Source organism: Puma concolor, chromosome D3, assembly GCF_028749965.1.
Source record: "Puma concolor isolate L17-30 chromosome D3, mPumCon1.1.hap2, whole genome shotgun sequence".
Classification (NCBI taxonomy): Eukaryota; Metazoa; Chordata; class Mammalia; order Carnivora; family Felidae; genus Puma; species Puma concolor.
In genome coordinates this window covers 60,741,830-60,763,909 of record NC_141678.1, presented here as the reverse complement: position 1 = coordinate 60,763,909, position 22,080 = coordinate 60,741,830, and the positions used below count along the sequence as shown (strand labels likewise).

Here is a 22,080-nt window from a genome sequence, read left to right as displayed (position 1 = left end):
TGCTTCTATGCTCAGCAGGAGAGCAGGTAATCATTGATTCACAATGGCTGCCATACACACGGATAAAGAGAGTGGTAACATATATGATACCTATTTGTTGTATCGGAATACAAAAAAGCTACTGTATTATAAATCAGAAGCTTGGATTCTAGGTCTCTCTAGAACAGTTTTATAACCTCAAGGAGCTTATCTAACCTTTCTGAACCTGAGGTGCAATAAAACAGAAATATTATTTTAACTTGTGGAAAGTAGCACACTGAACTAGAAAAAGTCCTGAAATCACTCACAGCTCTAAAACACACGATTCGAAGTGTCTTTGAAGAACACTGCTGAGTCAGTTTTCATCAACTCAACCAAGAGATGTACAGCTGGCATTTTACCACTTTTTCCATAATTGAATCCAATAATTTATTTCTGGCCCAACTAAATCCAAAATCATACACTAAAAATTCAAAAGCAGGGAAACAAGGTGGGAAAGAAAAATAACTAACATTTCTCATTTGATCATTACGCTCTATTTTGGTGGCTGTCAAAAACAATATCTAATTTACAGTATTTTATATTTAAGCATCTGGCAGTTTAATTAATTTGATTAATTAATTTCTTAGAATTCTATCAACTGTGCTGCACCAAAACTTGTAGAAAGAAAAACTATGCAATAAAAAATAGCTTTAAAAGGAATTAAAGATGTCATTATTTGAGGTTTGATGTTACTAAGTTCTCATCTGGAAAAAGCAAAATAAGGTGAAATTAGAAAATTAAGGGAAAAAGAAAAAAAATATATTTGCAAGGTAAACATATATTGCAAAGGCATGTAATAGGTGTTTTATTTTAAGGTGTTATATTTTATATATGTTCCTAAAAACACTAGATGATTGGTTTCTTTAAAAGAGTATTTGTTGAAAAATATATTCTTATATTTTGGGGTTACTCTTTGATTTCCAGTAAAAAACACACTCAAGTGTGTTAAGTCCAGCGCGATCCTCATGCAGAAAGTCTGTTCAAGTGCTGGGTCACCTCCTTGTGTCAAACATTTTCTTCGGGGGGGGAGAAAATCATCTATTTGCTGCACTAGTTGTTATGCAATCTGCTATCTGGACATCATACCGCTGATATGCTGAAAACATCTCTCAACTGACAGCTTTCTGAAACTGGCTTTCCCAGCTATCCAGCTGATGAGCTTACAGCCATCCCACATTCTCCTGACTGCTGCAATTTCGCAAGCAGGGCCTAGTGAGGTAATCACCTGACCTCAGCAAAACCATTGTATAAAGGGAATTTTGTTAACATTGTTGTCAGCGCAGCTGGATGGACTAACACTGCTTTCCTTTGCAGATTTGGAGTCTGTGAATTCCAGCAGCCCGCAATGGTGTTCCTGGGTTCTTGCTGGCATGTGTCTGCATCTGGCTCATGCTTCTTTATCAGGTGGTTAAGCAAACTGCCCATTTCTGGAAAAGTTCAGTGGCACAAAAGAAAATTTGCTTGTGGCTTCTCTTTGGTATGGAATTGCAGAATTGACCTATTATTTCACAATTGGGGTAGGAGAATATGCTGGTTGGCAAAAGTCACATATTCTTTCAATTCTTCTCAAGTGCCCACTTGCAGGTGTAAATGCTTGTTAGGTCTATGTGTGTACTTGAGTAGAGATTGCATACGTTTGCATTTTTTATTCTCACCCACGTAGACTGTTGCATATTCTGAGGCAAGACTATCACCTGAAATCATATTATCTTCTTAGAGACTTTATGCTTTGAATTTTCTTTTTTTTTTTTTTTTTTAATTTTTGTTTTCAATGTTTTTATTTATTTTTGGGACAGAGAGAGACAGAGCATGAACGGGGGAGGGGCAGAGACAGAGGGAGACACAGAATCGGAAACAGGCTCCAGGCTCTGAGCCATCAGCCCAGAGCCCGACGCGGGGCTCGAACTCACGGACCGCGAGATCGTGACCTGGCTGAAGTCGGACGCTTAACCGACTGTGCCACCCAGGCGCCCCTATGCTTTGAATTTTCTTACATGTATTTTGAAATATCTTTCATATTGAAGGCTCTCTGGACATTGGAATAGGGAAAGACATACTCACAAACTGAGGACAAGGAAAGAAAGTGTTAGCAACCCCAGGGATTTTTGGCAAGTGGAGGAGAGAGCTTCAGATTCATTCCTGTTGGAAAGTAGGGGTGAGAGGTGGGGCTCAGGAACTGACAGAGTGGTCAACCTTATGCAAATTTTGTGATTGGTATTTGTCTTCTCCCATCTCCCTTTTCTCTCACCATCCCCTTATGTCAAATCTAAACTCCAAGTCCCCAACCATTTTCCCTTATTCAGTACCACACTCAGTCCAGACATGCTGTCTTAGGGCTGCAGACCAACTCAGTGACTTCATTTTTCCCCAGATCCAATGTTCCACCCCTTCAGTTCTGATCATCAGCAACACTGTATTGTATGAGAAGATCTTATTAACCGATAACCTGAAAAAAGGTGGTTAACAGTAACTTAGAATCTTAGATCTCAGTGGGATGTTTATATCTAAACAAGAAATTGATAGACTGAGATACTTTGAGATAAATAATGGATGGCAAAATCAATCTGGTGCTGCGGGGTGGGGGAGACAATGGTCAGAAAGGTCATCCTGATTCTCATCAAATTAACACACAAGTGTATTAAAATTTTACACAAGTGTGTAAAATTATAAGGCAAGGTATGGTGTTGTTCAACAAATTCTAGGTTCTGTAATCAAGAGATGCTCATTAAAATGCAAGGAATTGGTTTTATATCTAACAAAAGGGATTTTCCCTCTCTCATTATAACCAGATGTGGTCTCCAAAATAAACACAGAAATACATTCATGAGAAACGAAGAGAAGCTTACAGGCAGCTTGATGAGATGTGTGGGGTTAAGGGGTAGTTTAGCCATTCAGTGCTGACATTATGAAGTGAACTTTGACCACCCATCAACCATCCTTTTGTAGTCCTGAATCCTATGGGCCACTGTGCAAAATTAGGAGCAGCTCCAATGTGACTACACTCTAACAGCACTTGAACGAATTCTAAACCCAGAAATGTTTTAAAGTCAAACAATTGCTCTTAGGATTCACTTTGAATCTTGAGGTAGTCCCTGACCAACCTGTGAGCTCAGAGACTGGGAATACAGGTTTCACCACCCTTTCCTCAAATATTCAAAGAAACTTGTGCAGAGTTGTAAGTCAGCACAGGAAAATACTGCCCCATTTATTTTTGGTCTCAACTTTTAAAGAAGTGTTAGCCTAGCTAGGGTATCTCTTCCAACACTGCTGGTGATACCTTTTTTAATACAACCTATATTTGATTTCAGTCCTCTAAGGCCAGACTCCTTGAGCTCGCTCATCCTGTGACCACATGAATTGAGGTCTCTTGAATATTATTCTTCATATATGGAGTGTTTCAATAAAGTGAAGTGGTTAAATTGCACTGATCCATCAACTCATCTCTGGTTATTTGTTCCCCTAGCTGTTCCTAGGCAAGTCTCCATGAGATAGCTCTGGGAGCCTTGGAATTCTGGCCTGGGTTGAACTTACTCTTCAGTACTTTGTCCTTAATGCAGCTCATTTATTAGTTGCAGTGAACAAGGGTGGCTGGACTCTGTATCTTTGCTTTAAGCTCTTCAGGTAAGCAAATGAGAACATTTGCTGACTGCCCACTGTGAATAGTGCACTCCACAGGAAATTGAATTTATAAACAAAGCAACAAAACAAACAAACAAACAAACAACTAAACAAATAATGCTGCTTTCCTGGTTCTAAAGTTTGAACAGAAGAAGAATATTATAGGCAGAGACAATACATACATCCTATTGTAAATCATAAACAGAATTTTAATTAAAAGTCATCCTTTGAGTGTTGATTCCTTCCTACTGAAATTTGGACTTTCCCTTCAAGAACGGTTCCATTGCTGGCTAATCTCTCTGCTCACCTCTCATATCTGTTTTGATGGGACATTCAGTAACCTTCCCAGGATTGGTATTTACTGTTTTGTACATTCCCCACTTCCTTATTTATATGGTGGAAGTTCTGAGATCAGGAATCTAGACTTGCACCTTCTGGTGCAAGACCCCACCCAAAGGACCCAGAATACTCTCTTCCTCAGGCTGCTAGAAAACCAGCCACTTTTTGGACTTACAGTCTCAGTTTAAACATCACCTTTTCAGTGAGGCCTTGCTGGGCAGCCTATCTGAAGCATTGCTCAACACTGCTAAGGAGTTAGTTACTCTTCAGTATCCCATTTGTTTGTTTCATAGCAACTCTTTTACAATCATTTATTTTATGGGCTTCTTTATTTTCTGGTTTTCCTACTAGACCAAAACATCCATGAAAATTCATTGCTTTCATTCCCTACTGCACAACCATAGTGTAGCTCATTCTGCTCATTCATTCATTCAAAAATATTTATTTGAATTTTTATATTTCAATATTTAAAAATATTTAATATTATACATTACTCATATTTTAAAATTATGAATATCTAAAAATTTTAAATATTTGAAAATAGATGTTCATTTATTGAATTATGTGTCACTCACTTATTTGGATTCTCAAGATGATGATGATCATCTTGAGAAATTTGAAAATTTTGCAAAGAAATAAACCTTTGCAAAAAAAATCCCATATATGTTATACATGAACTCTAAATTGGCTTCTGATTCCCACTTAAAAGCAAAATTTTTAAAGCAAAATTAAAAATTTAAGTTTAAATTTTAAATTAAAGATTAAAAGCAAACTTGCTACAAAGCACTAAGAATACTTAAAGTAGACAGAAAAGTATGTAGTTTTTGGTGAGTTTGGGCATAAAAGATAATGTTGACTAGAGTTGACTGTCCTATTGAATTCCATGGAACACATTGATCCAGGTGTATAAGCCCTGGGCAGTTGAAAATAGCCTAAGTCTGAGATCTAGGAGTGTCCTATCTGACAAATGAGGAAAAGTCATATTAGGAGTGGTTCTATTTAGATCACAGCCTTCATTTCAGATTGTGTAGCTTATTTCTTCATTGTCAACCATCTTGACATGGGAGATAGCTATCTTTTTTTTTCCTCCCTAATCCAGTTGACAGACATAATTGTTTCTATATCATGCATATCTTATCCCTGCTGCCAGTAGTTAAATAGCTATATTTGTGAGGTTCTTGCCAAAATGGTCTCACTGTTAGATCCCAACTGGGTAACCAATTGCTAAAACCCATGTATTTGGCAGCAGTCTGGACCTTTTCATTTCTGTCTATGAAAAATTGAGGTCAAAAGTAAAGGACTGTGAAATTTCATCAAGACAACACACCAACTTTCTTCGCTTTATTTCCTTGCTTCCATCTACATATCCTCACCATGGCTTTGGAAGTATTTTTGGGCCAATATGGAAAGATCAAAATCAAACACTAAAGTCATGTATATGGCCATTTCCATTACTTGTCAGTTATCAACATGACTCAAGGAAAGCCAATGACTTGATTCATTGATTTCCATAATTGTCATCAAAGTAATCAATTTATCATGATTAGACATCTAGGGGACTTTCAAAATACAATTGAATGTAGAAATTATTATTGTTCTCAAGAAACTCACAAGACACAGCAAGGGGTGCTTTCCTGTTTAATTAACACCATGGAGTCCATAATCACGGTGGGGGGGGGTGGGTGGGTGGCAGCATTAGAAATCATCTAATCAAACCCCTTACTTTATAGCTATGCAAACTGAGGCCCGGAAAAATGTAGGTGACTTGTTCAAGGTAATTAAGTGTGCTGATGGCAGAGTCAAAGCGAGGGCCTCTGATTCCCTACCAGGTAACAATTTAGAAGGAATTAATTGACATCAACTGAACATAAAACAGGAACTAGGACAGCACCTTGGGGAGTATAGAAATGCTTGGGAGCTGCCAAACAGGAACCTAGAGAAAGGAATTACAATAACAGCCACCATTTATTGAGAAGCTATTATGTGTGAGGCACATCGCTTGACATTTTGTAAAGTAATCTCTAATGCTCACAACAACTCTGCAAAGGAGCTATTATTCATCTCATTTTCCAAATGAAAAAATGGATTCAGCAAAGTTAATAAACTGGCCCAAGGTCACACAGTTAAAAATAAGATTCACATTGAGCTATGCTGAACCAAAGCTCACATTCTTTCTGTCAGGCCAAATTTTCTCAAGGGAATACTAAAGATGTAGGGGCCTTGTTTGATCTGACCTGATTGCTTACCTAATGGAAGCATGTGGGGGGGTAGGTTCGAATGTTCGAATAGAACATGGTTAAGGGAGACTTTTCACGTTGGACTAGTGAGTGAGGACTTTAACAGGGATTCATTAACTAACGGAGCCACATTTGAAAATCGGTGCTTCAGGAAAGAATCTTTCATAGTGAAGGCCAGGTGATCAATCAGTTGGAAGACTGATGAAGACATGGATACCAATAGTAACAGTTTGATTTTTTTCTTTCCCTCTTGTTTCTTCACAACATTCAGAATTATTGTGCAGGAGGATTTAAAAAGTGATCCCAAGGGGCGCCTGGGTGGCGCAGTCGGTTAAGCGTCCAACTTCAGCCAGGTCACGATCTCGCGGTCCGTGAGTTCGAGCCCCGCGTCAGGCTCTGGGCTGATGGCTCGGAGCCTGGAGCCTGTTTCCGATTCTGTGTCTCCCTCTCTCTCTGCCCCTCCCCCGTTCATGCTCTGTCTCTCTCTGTCCCAAAAATAAATAAACGTTAAAAAAAAATTAAAAAAAAATAAAAATAAAAAGTGATCCCAAGTCCTTAGTGGCATTTTTCCTTCCTACACAACCAGCACTGATTTTCAGCATGTACTTATTGCAAGCAACTGGTATGATTGGTCACATATCTGTTCTGATGGAGGTACCCATGCCACAGCAGATGTTCCGAATTTGAATGTAACTCCTTTGTACATCTAAAATAAATCCAAGCCATCCTTCAAGGATATAGTCCTACTGCATCATGTGTATTTCTCTGAGCACCTCACAATTCAGCACCTTCATTAGTAAACCTAATATTAATATTAGTTAAGGTAATATGAGTGTTGTAGAAGGCCTTGGAACTTTACATGTTGTTATTCTTGTTTTCCCAGGACAACAAATGAGGCTATTCGGTATTTTGTTCATGTTTACCTTTCTATCCTCTATCTTTCCACAACTCATTTAATAGGCATCAGTTATTCCTAACCACTCAGGGAGCTCTTTGTCTTTTCTGCTCTATTTGCAGGAGCTCTCTTCTCCCCTTGGAATAGTCCTGCTCAATTTTCAAATACCCTTGAGGATAACCTCCTGCAGTAACTCACCTTATTTATGCTACCACAGAATCCTGTATTTAAACATCTCAGAACAATTATATTTTATGACTGTTGTTGATTTGATTGCATGTTTTGCCTCTAAATTGAAAATTGCTCATAGATAGAAATTTTGTTTTCAACATAGGATTTTCAATGTATAAAAGAATTGGCACTGGTCTCTTAAATATTTTTAGAAGGAAATATTGAAGAAAGGAAAGATAGAAAAGAAGATGGAAGATGAAAAATATCTATATGTGAGGGAATTAAATTTATAAGTAGTTGTGATTATCTGTTCTGAGATTTCTAATTTCTCTATTTGTGATTAGTTATAGAATGAGATTGGTTGTGTTACCTCAGCCTGGAAACCACTTAGATCTCTATTATGTATGTATTTATGTATATATGTATGTATGTATGTATGTATGCATGTATGTATGTGTGTTTTTGTGTGTATATATCTACCGATATCATCCATATCTATGTCTATATCATCTACATCTATCTATGACTATGTCTATATCTATCTAGCTCTATCTCCACTCTATCTATATCATCTATCTATATGTAATCTACCTAATAAGTAAACAAGAATCTAGATTCAAGTAGAATTTGATCATTGTTTAGGCTGAAAGCATTACTACTCTTTGCGATTATCCATTGCCAAGCAAAGGCTGGGAACATGTTGCTTGTGGGAAAGGATGACGATGGATTATTCATTATATTTTTTAACCTCTGTGCCCAGCACAGTGTTCGGCTCATAGAAACTTTCTAATCAAAATTTGCGTGAATGTTAAAATGATGTTCCATACTTTATGCTTGTTGACCAAGACCTGGTTTTGTTACTAAGTAGTTCTGTAGCTCTGTGAGCTCCCGTTTCCTCATCTGCAAGAGGAACAAATGTATGTCTGGTTACTTTTGCTGTCCTGAAGATTACCAAAGATAATATGCTTTTTAAAAAAAAATTGGATAAATGTTAAACTGTTTAAGAAATGTGACTTATACCTATTATGGATGGATTGAAGTCAATGAATTAGTTCTCCTTATAAGCAATATTAATTTTTAGGGTGCAAATGAGAAAGATTTATTGGTATACATTAGTAAGGTTGAAGCTATGGGAAATTTACACTTTCTAAGTTTTGTCTCTCAAGCTATTCTTTTCAGTTAAGAGTTATCTAGATAAAATAATTTCTTAAGATGGTGACTTAGTCTCACTTTGTAAATACAGCCAAGACTTTAAAACAAAGTTTGGAGATATCTAAATGAGTGTAGATACATCACCGCTGAGACAGATTTGTCTCTTTCCATGAGAATCCATCACTGAAACAAAGGGACTTCCATTTCAATAATCTATGAATATCAGTTGACCACTAATTAGAAATTTCTGACAAACATGCCTTATCAATTACCATAGAAAATATATATTTAACAAAAATCAAGATTTATCAACTTGTGTCTGATTGGATGCACTTCCATAAAATGCATCATCAGAAAACTGCTGTCCCACTGCTGGTCTACTCATTTAGTTTAACATTGATTTAAAGGAACGAGTTGTGGGTTTAACTTTTGGTCCTCTTCATGAATTTTTCATACACCTTACCCCACCTCTGGCAACCACCAATCTGTTCTCTGTATCTATGGCTTGATTTTGTTTGTTTTTAGATTCTGCATATAAAAAAGATCAAATGGTAGAGGGAGCCAAGATGGCAGAACAGCATGGAAGTTTTTTGTTTGTCTTGCATCCATGAAATACAGCCAGACCAACACTAAACCATCCTCCACACCTAGAAACTGATCTGAGGATTAACACAACAATCTGCACAACCTGAACCACAGAATTCAGCAGGTACGTGGCATGGAGACGTGAACCTGGGGAGAGAGAAGCCGTGGGGGGCAGGGAGGTGTTTTTGCGTGCAGAGAGAGGACGGAGATGGGAGAGGGGGAGAATACGGGAAAAGCATTCCTCTCTAAAAGCAGCTGGAGAGAAAGTAGAAAATTGGACACAGCCACAGGGACTGAACTAAAAAGAGAGAAAGGAGAAAGGAGAAAGGACAGGGTTTATATTCCATTATGACTATAAACAGGGGGAGCGCAGAATCTGCAACTCTGCAGCTCGATACCTGGAGGTGCTATGGTGGGAAGGGCAAATCCCCAGGAGCAGAGTGGGGTCCGGGAGGTTCACAGGCCACACAGGGAGAAGTGGTTACACTGCTGGAAGGACATTTGGTAGAGGCTGTGATGCAGCCTGGGCCCAGCAGACTCCAGAGAACAGCCACATTCACTGGTGCTGGAACAAGTCATTAAGGGTGAAGCCTGGTGCCAGATGTGTGTTGTGATTTTCCATAATCCCTGAAACGCTGCTGCTACACTGTCTTGCGAACTTTTTCTGGGGCAGGCTGGCACCTGGCAGCAGTCTCTGGGCATCGGCGGCAGCACAGTCCTGTGAATTTTCCTGGGTAAGGCTGGCATTCAACCATTGCTCCATCAGACCCTCTCCAGAAGGGAGGAACCGATCAAAGCCACAGTCCCTCAGAAGTAAGGGGCTGGGGAAAACAGCCTCATATGATACAAAACTTGGGAGAGAGGTACTACCTGGGTTTTTGTCACGGACAGTATAAAAGCAGGGAGTGGACGAAAGCTGAAGACAAAGGATGGGTGCACAATTGCTAATCAAGGAGAACAGAGTTCTGATACTAGAGAATGGGTAGCTTGGTGACATCATTTTCACTGCTCCCGTGCATGTGGATACGCACCTAAGTGCCACAACAATCCACTCCAGTAGGCTAGCATCTAGTGGAGAATGGAGCAGTTACACTAAGCCCTGCCCAACTGGGCCAACCTTGCGCTTCAAGAACAGAAGTCTCACTGCTTGCTTAGTTTATGACTATAAAGCACTTCATAGGCTGATATCTAGGGGAAAATGAAGTAATTTCAGTCGTATTTCAGTCTGTTAGTAGGTCCATATATTCAATTTTTTTCCTTTTCACTCTTTTCAATTCTTTTCTTTTTTTTTGATACAGAAAGAGAAAAAATTCATTTTTATTTTCAATTTTTATTAAAAATATTTTTATTTAATTTTTCACTATATTTTTTACTTTTGTGTAAATTTTTTCAAATTCGATTTTACTTCCATCATTTTATTTTAGTCTACTTCACTGTATTCATTTTTTCAAATTTCAATTTCCTTTTTTCTCTTTTTCATTTCCTTTCTTTTTATAGAATACAGAAAGAGAAAAAATTCATTTGTATTTTTAATTTTTATTAAAAATATTTTTCTTTAATTTTTTCTACTATATTTTTTACTTTTGTGTAAATTTTCTCAAATTCTAGTTTACTTCCATCATTTCATTTTAGTCTACTTCAGTGTATTCATTTTTTCAAATTTTCAAATGATTTCCCTTTTTTTTCTTCTTTCCCCCTTTTTCTTTAATCTATCAAGCCACTTTCATCACCCAGACCAAAACACACCTAGGATCTAGCATCATTTATTCAATTTTTTTTGTGTGTGTGTTTTTAATTTTAATATTTTTTTATTCTAATTTTTTTAATTTTAATTTTTTCTACCTATTAATTACTTTTATCCCTTTAAAATGATGAAACAAAGAAATTTACCCCAAAAGAAAGAGCAGGAAGAAATGACAGGCAGGAACTTAACCAACACAGATACAAGCAAGATGTCTGAACCAGAATTTAAAATCACGATAACAAGAATACTAGCTGGAGTAAAAAATAGATTGGAATCCCTTTCTGTGGAGATAAAAGAAATAAAATCTAGTCAGGATGAAATAAAAAATGCTATAACTGAGCCACAATCATGAATGGATGCCAAGGCGGCAAGCATGGATGAGGCAGAACACAGAATCAGCGATATAGAGGACACACTTATAGAGAACAATGAAGCAGGAAAAAAGAAGGAGATTAAGGCAAAAGAGCATGATTTAAGAATTAGAGAAATCAGTGACTCATTAAAAAGGAACAACATCATGTCCCAGAAGAGGACAAGAGAGAGAGATGGGGTAGAAGGGTTGGTTATGTGAGCAAATCATAGCAGAAAACTTTCCTAACCTGGGGAAAGACACAGACGTCAAAATCCAGGCAGCACAGAGGACTCCCATTAGATTCAACAAAAACTGATCATCAGCAAGGCATATGATAGTAAAATTCACAAAACACTCAGGCAAGGAAAGAATCATGAAAGCAGCAAGGGAAAAAAGTCCCTAGCCTACAAGGGAAGACAGCTAAAGTTTGCAGCACACCTATCCACAGAAACTTGGCAGGCCAGAAAGGAGTGGCAGGATATATTCAATGTGCTGAATCAGAAAAATATGCAGCCAAGATCTTTATCCAGCAAGGCTGTCATTCAAAATAGAAGGAGAGATAAAAAGTTTCCCAGACAAACAAAAATTAGAGGAGTTTGTGGCCACTAAACTAGCTGTGCAAGAAATTTTAAGGGGGACTCTTTGAGGGGAGAAAAGATGAAAAAAAAATTTTTTTTAAATAAATAAATACCAAAAGCAACAAAGATTAGAAAGGACCAGAGAAAACCACCAAAAACTCCAAGTCTACAAGAAACATAATGGGAATAAATTCTATCTTTCAGTACTCACTCTAAATGCCAATGGACTCAATGGTGCAATCAAAATACATAGAGTAACAGAATGGATAAGAAAACAAGAACCATGTATATGCTGTTTACACGACACCCACTTTGACCTAAGGACACCTTCAGATTGAAAGTAAGGGGATGGAGAACCATCTATCATGCTAATGGTCAACAAAAGAAAGGCAGAGTAGCCATACTTATATCAGACAATCTAGATTTTAAAATAAAGACTGTATCAAGAGATGAAGAAGGGCATTATATCATAATTAAGGGGTCTATCCCCAAGACCTAACAATTATAATTTATGTACCAAATGTGGAGGCACCCAATACATAAATCAATTAATCACAAACAAAAAGAATCTCATATAATACCATAATAGTAGGAGACTTCAACACCCCATTCACAACAATGGACAGATCATCTAATCAAAAACTCAATAAAGAAACAATGCCTTTGAATGACACACTGGACCAGATGGACTTAACAGATATATTCAGAACATTTTATCCTAAAGTGGCAGAATACACATTCTTCTCCAGTGCACATGGAACATTCTCCAGAATAGACCACATACTGGGACACAAATCAGCCCTCAGCAAGTACAAAAAGACCGAGATCATACCATGCATATTTTCAAGTCACAACACTATGAAACTCGAAATCAATCACAAGAAAAAATTTGGAAAGGTAACAAATACTTGGAGACTGAAGAACATCCTACTAAAGAATGAATGGCCTAATCAAGAAGTTAAAGAAGAAATTAAAAAGTTCATGGAAACAATGAAATGATAACACCACAACCCAAAACGTCTGGGATGTAGCAAAGGCAGTCATAACAGGAAAGTACATAGCAATCCAGATCTCAGATACACAACCTAACCTTACACCTTAAAGAGTTGGAAAAAGAACAGCAAATAAAACCCAAAACCAGCAGAAAACAGGAAATAATAAAGATTAGAGCAGAAATTAATGCTATTGAAACCAAAAAACACCAGTAGAACAGATCAATGAAACCAGAAGCTGGTTCTTTGAAAGAATTAGCAAAATTGATAAACCACTAGCCAGTTTGATCAAAAAGAAAAAGGAAAGGACCCCAATAAATAAATTCAAGAATGAAAGAGGAGAGATCACAATCAACACAATAGAAATAAAAGCAATAATAAGAGAATATTATGAGCAATTATATGCCAGTAAAATGGGCAATCTGGAAGAAATGGACAAATTCCTAGAAATATATATACTACCAAAACTGAAACAGGAAGAAATAGAAAATTTGAACAGGCCCATAACCAGAAAGGAAATCGAATTAGTAATAAAAAATCTGCCAAAAAAACAAGAGTCCAGGACCAGATGGCTTTCCAGGGGAATTCTACCAAACACTTAAGGAAGAGTTAACACCTATTCTCTTGAAGCTGTTTAAAAAAGTAGAAATGGAAGGAAAACTTCCAAACTCTTTCTATGAAGTCACCATTACCTTGATTCGAAAACCAGACAAAGACCCCACTAAAAAGGAGAACTATAGACCAATTTCCCTGATGAACATGGATGAAAAAATCCTCAACAAGATATTAGCCAACCGGATCCAACAATACATTAAAAAAATTATTCACCACGACCAAGCGGGATTTATACCTGGGATGCAGGGCTGGTTCAATGTCCGCAAAACAATTAACATGATTCATTACATCAGTAAAAAAAAGGACAAGAAACATATGATCCTCTCAACAGATGCAGAGAAAGCATTTGACAAAATACAGCATCCTTTGTTGATAAAAACCCTCAAGAAAGTATGGATAGAAAGAGCATACCTCGAAATCATAAAAGCCATATATGAAAGACCCAACCCTATTATAATCCTCAATGGGGAAAAACTTAGAGCTTTCCCCCTAAGGTCAGGAACAAGACAGGGATGTCCACTCTCACCACTGTTATTCAACATAGTATTGGAAGTCTTAGCCTCTGCAATCAGACAACACAAAGAAATAAAAGGCATCCAAATCGGCCAGGAGGAGGTCAAACTTTCACTCTTCACAGATGACATGATACTCTATATGGAAAACCCAAAAGATTCCACCAAAAAAACCTGCTAGAACTGATTCATGAATTCAGCAAAGTTTCAGGATATAAAATCAATGCACAGAAATTGGTTGCATTCCTATAAACCAGCAATGAAGCAACAGAAAGAGAAATCAAGGCATCGATCCCATTTACACTTGCACTAAAACCATAAAATATCTAGGAATAAATCTACCCAAAGAGGTGAAAAATCTATACACTGAAAACTACAGAAAGCTTATGAAAGAAATTGAAGAAGACACAAAAAAAATGGAAAAAGATTCCATGCTCCTGGATATGAAGAAACAAATATTGTTAAAATGTCGATACTACCCAAAGCAATCTACATATTCAAAGCAATCCCTATCAAAGTAACACCAGCATTCTTTACAGAGCTAGAACAAATGATCCTATAATTTGTATGAAACAAGAGAAGACCCTGACTAGCCAAAGCAATCTTGAAAAAGAAAACCAAAGCAGGAGGCATCACAATTCCAGACTTCAAGCTATACTACAAAGCTGTAATCATCAAGACAGAATGGTACTGGCACAAGAACAGACACTCAGATCAATGGAACAGAATAGAGAACCCAGAAATAGACCCACAAACGTATGGACAACTAATGTTTGGCAAAGCAGGAAAGAATATCCAGTGGAATAAAGACAGTCTCTTCAGCAAGTGGTGCTGGCCAAACTGGACAGTGACATGTAAGAGAATGAGCCTGGACCACTTTCTTACACATACACAAAAATAATCTCAAAATGGATGAAAGACCTAAATGTACGACAGGAAGCCATCAAAATCCTTGAGGAGAAAGCAAGCAAAAACCTATTTGATCTTGGCTGCAGCAACTTCTTACTCAACACGTCTCCAGAGGCAAGGGAAACAAAAGCAAAAATGAACTACTGGGACCTCATCAAAACAAAAAGCTTCAGCACAGCGAAGGAAACAATCAGCAAAACTAAAAGGCAACCGACAGAATGGGAGAAGATATTTGCAAACGACATATCAGATAAAGGCTTAGTATCCAAAATCTATAAAGAACTGACCAAATTCAACACCCAAAAAACAAATAATCCACTGAAGAAATGGGCAAAAGACATGAATAGACACTTCTCCAAAGAAGACATCCAGATGGCCAACCGCACACGAAAAAATGCTCAACATCACTCATCATCAGGGAAATACAGATCAAAACCACAATGAGATACCACCTTACACCTGTCAGAATGACTAACATTAACAACTCAGGCAACAACAGATGTTGGTGGGGATGCAGAGAAAGAGGATCTCTTTTGCATTGTTGGTGGGAATGTAAGTTGGTACAGCCACTCTGGAAAGCAGTATGGAGGTTCCTCAAGAAATTAAAAATAGAACTACCCTATGACCCAGCAATTGCACAACTAGGTATTTATCCAAGGGATACAGGTTATGCTGTTTCGAAGAGACACATGTGCCCCAATGCTTATAGCAGCACTATCAACAATAGCCAAAGTATGGCAAGAGCCCAAATGTCCATTGATGGATGAATGGATAAAGAAGATGTGGTATATATATGCAATGGAGTATTACTCGGTAATCAAAAAGAATTAAATCTTGCCATTTGCAACTATGTGGATGGAACTGGAGGGTGTTACACTAAGTGAAATTAGCCAGTCAGAGAAAAACAAATATCATATGACTCCACTCATATGAGGACTTTAAGACACAGGACAGATGAATATAAGGGAAGGGAAGCAAAAATAATATAAAAACAGGGAGGGGCACAAAACATAATAGACTCATAAATATGGAGAACAAACAGAGGGTTACTAGAAGGGTGTGGGAGTGGGGATGGGCTAAATGGGTAAGGGGTATTAAGGAATGTACTCCTGAAATCATTGTTTCACTATATGCTAATTTGGATGTAAATTAAAAAAAAAATTAAAATAAAAAGATCATATGTTATTTGTCTTTCTCTGTCTGACTTAATTCACATAGCATAATGCCTTTGAGATCCAATCATATTGTTGGAAATGGCAAGATTTTTTTTATAGCTGAATAATATTCTATTGTCTATCTATCTATTTATCTATTATCTATCTCAGATTTTATTTATTTGTACATTCACTAATGGACACTTAAGTTGTTTCCATATCTTAGGCATTGTAAATAATGCCACAGTGAATATGGGAGTGCATATATATTTTCAAGTTAGTTTTTCTATTTTCTTTGGATAGATATCCAGAAGTAGAATTGCTGGATCATATGGTAGTTCTATTTTTAACTTTCTGAGGAATCTCCAGATTGTTTTCCATAGTGCCTGCACAAATTCATAATCCTACCAACAGTACACAAGTGTTCTTTTTTCTCTATATCCTCACCAACACTTGTTATTTCCTGCCTTTTTGATAATAGCCATTCTAACAGGTGTGAGGTGATATCTCATTTTTGTTTTGATTCGTATTGCCTTGATAATGAATACTGTTGAGTATCTTTTCATGTACTTGTTAGCCATCTGTACATCTTCTTTGAAAAAATGTTTATTTAGATCTTCTTCTCATTTGTTAAAATTAGATTGTTCTTTTGGTTACTGAGTTGTATGAGTTCTTTATATATTTTGGATATTAGTCCCCTATCAGATACATGGTTTGCAAATATTATCTCTTACTCGGTATGTTGTCTTTTCATTTTATTAATGTTATTCTTTGTTGTGCATAAGGCTTTATAATGTAGTTCCACTTTTAAAATTTTGCTTTTGTTGTTTTTGCTTTTGGTGTGATGTGAAAAAAATCACCCCTAAGACCTATGTCAAGGAAATTACTGCCTTGTTTTCTTTTAGGAGATTTGTGGTTTCAGGTTTTATGTTCAAGCCTTTTGTCTGTGTTGAGTTAATTTTTATGTATGGTGTAAGATAATGGTTGAGTTTCATTATTTTGCATGTGGCTATCCAGTTTTCCCAACACCGTTTGTTGGAAAGACTGTTTTTTCCCCACTGTATAATGTTGGTCCCTTTGTTGTAAATTAATTGACCAAAAAGTGTGGGTTTATTACTGGGCTCACTATTTTGTTGCATTGATATGTGTCTGTTTTTATGTCAGTACTCTATTGTTTTAATTACTACAGCTTTATAATATAGTTTGAAATCAGGGAATACGATGCCTCCAGTTTTGTTCTTCTTTATCAAGATTGCTTTGGCTATTCAGGGTCTTTTGTGACTCTATACAAATTTTAGGATTATTTGTTCTATTTCTGTGAAAAAAATGCCAATTGAATTTTGATAGGGATTGCTTCAAATCTATAGATTGTTTTGGGTAGTATAGACATTTTAACAATATTGATTCTTCCAATCCATGAGCACATAATATCTTTTCATTTATTTGTGACTTCTTCAGTTTTCATTAATGTCTTAAGACATTTCTTCTGTGTGTTCCTCCTATCAAAGGAGGAACCAGGAAGAAGGTAAGAATAACTATAGGAAAACAGTTGACATTTGGAAAGAGACTAGACAGGAAGGAACTCATCCTTCCTGAGTTTTCCCTTTGTTCTAGGCACTGGGCTTGGTGATATGCTTATATTCTCCCATTTAACCCCCAAAAGGCAATAATTAGAGTCTTATTAGGACTTGGTGAGCTCAGGCAACTTGCCTAAGGTAACTCACGTGTTAAATATCAGAGCAGATATTGAAACTAATGTGTCAGATATTTACCCTAGAACCACAGTGTAACAGGTTTTGGCAAATATCTTCCATTTGCCTTTGGAAGCTCTCACCACCTTGTCCATCTTTCTGTGCTGCAAGGCTTATCTGCAATGGACGACATTAAAGCGCTCCCATGCCTTCTGGCTTCCACTTGAGTTTAACTGGTAAAAGCCTCAGGATAAGATGGGAAGGAAGGAGGAGGGAGAGAGTGGTAGAGTATTTATTACCTGGCTCCTTCCCTGTCAAGTCTTCTTGGGATATCTGTGTCCCTCAATACTGTGACCACTGCTTTTCTCAAGGTGGCCTGTTTAACATTGTCCTGAACCTGGACATTGTCCTGAACCATAGAACATTGTCCTGAAACCTGGAAACTTCACCTTCTCCTTGTCTCACCAGACTGTGAGTGGTAACAGCTCCTCTAGTGCTAATCCTCTGTTCCTGCACTACTTGTGTTTCCTCTATACCAGACCACACCTTTGTGTTAGATCCTCCTAGAATTACCACAAATTGAGTATGCCATCTGTTTCCCACCAACATTGTGGCTGACACAGGTGAATCTGGAATGCTGCCTTACTTACATATAAAAGTTGCATAAAAGTACAATTGCAAGGTAAATACTTTGCCCAAAATCCATAGTGCCATAATTTTGTTGGTAAATCTGTGTATTTTGAAGTGATTCAAAGTTTAAAACTGTTTGTGACTTAGGAACTCATAACTAAGAATGACGGCTCTCCTAGGATGTGTTCCCCAGACAAGCATGCTGTGACTTTTAATCATGAAAAATGCATTCACTGCAGAAATTCAACACTAACTCCACAAAGTTTTTGTAGAGAATATTTCCAGTCAATGAAACACTTCAGAGCAGTGAGTAAAGTTTTAGAGGACAGGCAGTGTTTGGGGGATGCTGGGGGAAATACAAATGGAAGATTATACATTTTGCAATGTCTGCCTCAGACATACACAAACAAATGCATCCTCCAGGAGTTTACAATGAAGCAGAGAAACCATTTAAGCTACTGTTAAATGCTGGTGATAATTACTTACTTTGTGATAAAATCAATTTCTTAAAAAATTCATTGAAAACTTTTTTTTTTTTAAACAACCTTCTTAGCAAACCTATGTGTCTTTCCTTGTAAAAAGTAAATGAGGGGCGCCTGGGTGGCGCAGTCGGTTGGGCGTCCGGCTTCAGCCAGGTCACGATCTCGCGGTCCGGGAGTTCGAGCCCCGCGTCAGGCTCTGGGCTGATGGCTCGGAGCCTGGAGCCTGTTTCCGATTCTGTGTCTCCCTCTCTCTCTGCCCCTCCCCCGCTCATGCTCTGTCTCTGTCTGTCCCAAAAATAAATAAAAACGTTGAAAAAAAATTAAAAAAAAAAAAAAAAGTAAATGAATAAAGAGAAATAGTTCTTGGGTAACCCAATTTTTTCTTGCATGTTTATTTTTATTAAAACATGCTTTAGATAAACAAAAGCATAAAGTGAAAATTATGAGTTTATTAGATACACCATCATTAGTTTCAGGGGAGTATCAATTAAGCTTAAAAATAGGTGGTTTTAAAATATAGATATGGCTATTCTAATTCATTCATTAAAGAATAAATATTTGGACTTTACCTTTGAAGACTTAGACAAATTCGCATGGAGAGCTCGTTTAATTTAGTAAGGAAAAGTTTATTTTCTTAGATTCATGTCAAAAAAGGTAATCATGTTCCTTAGAAATAGAACTCAAGGCTAAATGTCTAAGCCATTATCATTTTTTGTTAAAAAATTATTTGCTTTTAAACTATTAAAAACAAATCTGAGGGGCACCTGGATGGTTCAGTCAGTTAAATGTCCAACTCTTGATTTCGGTTCAGGTCATGATCTGATGGTTCGTGAGATCAAGCCCCCAGTTGGGCTCTGTGATGATAATGCAGAGCCTGCTTAGGATTCTCTCTTTGTCCTTCTCTCTGCCCCTTCCCCACTTGCACTTTTTTTCTGTCTCTAAGAATTAATAAATAAATATAAAAAAATAAAAATAATAATAAATCTGAACCCCCAAATCAAAAATAATAAATAAAAATTAAATTTAAAATCCTTTTTTTTTTTTTTTTTTTTTTAAGTAGGCTTTATCCCAGCGCAGAGCCCAACACAGGGCTTACACTCACTGCCCTGAGATCAAGACCTGACATCCAGGCCTGACATCAGCTCATCCTGATCATGAGCTGACATCCAGTGTTGGACACTTAACTGACTGAGCCACCCAGGTACCCCTGAATTACAATCGCAACGCCATTGCCCAGTGGATTATCCCTTCCAGCCCATCTTATCACACCTGGTGCCAGATGCTCCTGGTTTCCAGCCTTTGCAGCCATCCTACCCCCACTGACAGCGCCTTTTGAGCCCCCTCTGAAACTTGGGGTTAATGGTTCTCAAATTTTACTGTCCATATGAAATTTCTGGAGGATGTATAAATTTCACTATAAAATGAAGTTTCCTGAACTACACATCAGTAGTTCTAATTCAGCAGAGGCCTAGGCATCTGTATTTGAACAAACACCTCAGGTTCTCTGATGCAAGTGGTTGGAGAACCAGGCCATAAGCAACACTAATTTAGTGTTCTCTAGGGTTCTACATTCATCTTGATCACAGGGCTGTGAGTGCAAAGCAGTGGATTAAGTAAGGTACTTTATCCAGCCCATGTCTTAACTCAGCAACAAGTCTCACTGCTTACAAAAAAGTAGCTTCACTGGGGTGCTCTCATTCTACAAACATGAATTCCACTTGTTTTCAGGACCTGGAGTGACCCTGATTCTTAGTTCTGCTAACTGGATAAAATGTGCTTTGCTGAATCCTGCCCAAGTTACTTCTGGAGGTTAATGCTCTGCTTTGCTCTTACCCACCAGCCTCTCTGACAGCTATGACTCAGTTTCTTTGGGTAAGAAGAGAATGGCAACATCAGCAACAACCTCACAACACTGCTGTGAGAATTAAATGTGGGAACCTGTGGAAAGCCCTCGACACAGTTTCTGGCACAGAGTAAGTACTAAATGTTAGTTGATAGTATTGTCAAAGGATTGACCTTATTGAATTACACTGTCTTGCCATCTCAGGATAGAACGGACTCTCCCCAGCTCAATATTTAGCCACTTTCTAGCTCATCCCAGCAGAAGGGCACAGCCGCCTCTGGTCTGTCCCCCACCACCTCAGACAATGGCCACCTGAGGGCCTCAGCTACTTGAGGTCATTAACATTGTCTTCTCATTTTTTCCATCCTTTGTGTTTGCCCAGAAAAGGAAGCCGATAATCATTTATTAAGTTGATACATGAGTATATGGATAAGCTTCCTAAAACGTCAAACTGGTGTTTTGTGTGTCTCTTTCTTAGTTTGCCAGAGTTATGCTATCATGGATTACTCAGCCAGTGTTGTCAATTCCTTTGACCTAAAATGCAAAGTGAAGAAATGTGAGATGGAGATGATAAAGAAGAACATTACCAAGAAGAGGAACAGTGTTGATTGCCCCTGATCTTTAGTGACTCACATGGAAGTATCTTTATGCATATGGGATATGCATGAACGTTTAAAAGTACTGGGTCTTCAAAACTAGCCTTCGTAGGACTTCACACAGGGCCAGCTGATGTCTGGCAGGTTAGACTCTTGCCAAACTCTCTTCCTTGGAAAGCAGACCACCCCGTTCACACGTTTCACCATTGTATGGATGCTTTGACAAACTGGGTTGCAAAGATCCAGAGAAGAGTGGGTGATATCCTTACCCTGCCTCTTGACCTAACATGGGCACGATTTGCCTGGCCCTCTCTGGAGGTCTGACTCCGTGATCTAAGCTGCGGCAAAGATGGCATTACAAACCCCAGGGATTGCTGAGAAGCACTAATGCTGCCTCTATCCCATACTCCCGTGACTCTGAAAGGCTCTTATTTGCTCCCCCTTGCTGAGAAGGCAGCTGTGTTGTGGCGATATCGGTCCATCCGACTTTACAGCAGCCTGCGAGGCCTCCTGTGACATGGAATAATGTCCCAGAAATCCAAACCGCCAGCGAGGCACAGAGATCAGCACGGCATTTGTGGTTCTTGGGGCCGGACCCGAGGTCCGCCTGGGACATCTCCATGTAAATGAATGCTGGGGACAGGATTTGGACAGCTTAATCCTGCATTGTAAGAAAGGCTGGAGCCAATGTAAGTTCCAGACACGCTTTCATTCAGAACTGGAATAAAATTTGACTATCTTCAACTTTTATTTCTCATTATCTCCCAGAGACCTGAAACAGTTTACTAAGAAGAAAGAAAGAAAAAAAAGGGGATGAGAGGAAAAAAGACCAGTCTATATCCCCTCTGAAATCCTGTTCAGAGGATTTGCTGCAAGGGCATTCCAGCTTCAAATAAGACTGATTAAAATAAAATTACTCAGTCTCCTGACCCATAGCAAATTTCATGAGCTGCAATTTGTCTAG

At 38.0% G+C, this 22,080-nt stretch overlaps 1 long non-coding RNA gene across 1 annotated transcript; it reads left to right on the top strand.

Moving 5' to 3' along the window:
- Nucleotides 1-960: 960 nt before the first annotated feature.
- LOC147575594 (uncharacterized) lies at nucleotides 961-21,860 on the top strand. Its single transcript, XR_015242738.1, has 5 exons — nucleotides 961-1,238; nucleotides 1,336-1,605; nucleotides 8,959-9,142; nucleotides 20,518-20,650; nucleotides 20,999-21,860. It is a non-coding gene; the product is annotated as an uncharacterized LOC147575594 (long non-coding RNA).
- Nucleotides 21,861-22,080: the final 220 nt, after the last annotated feature.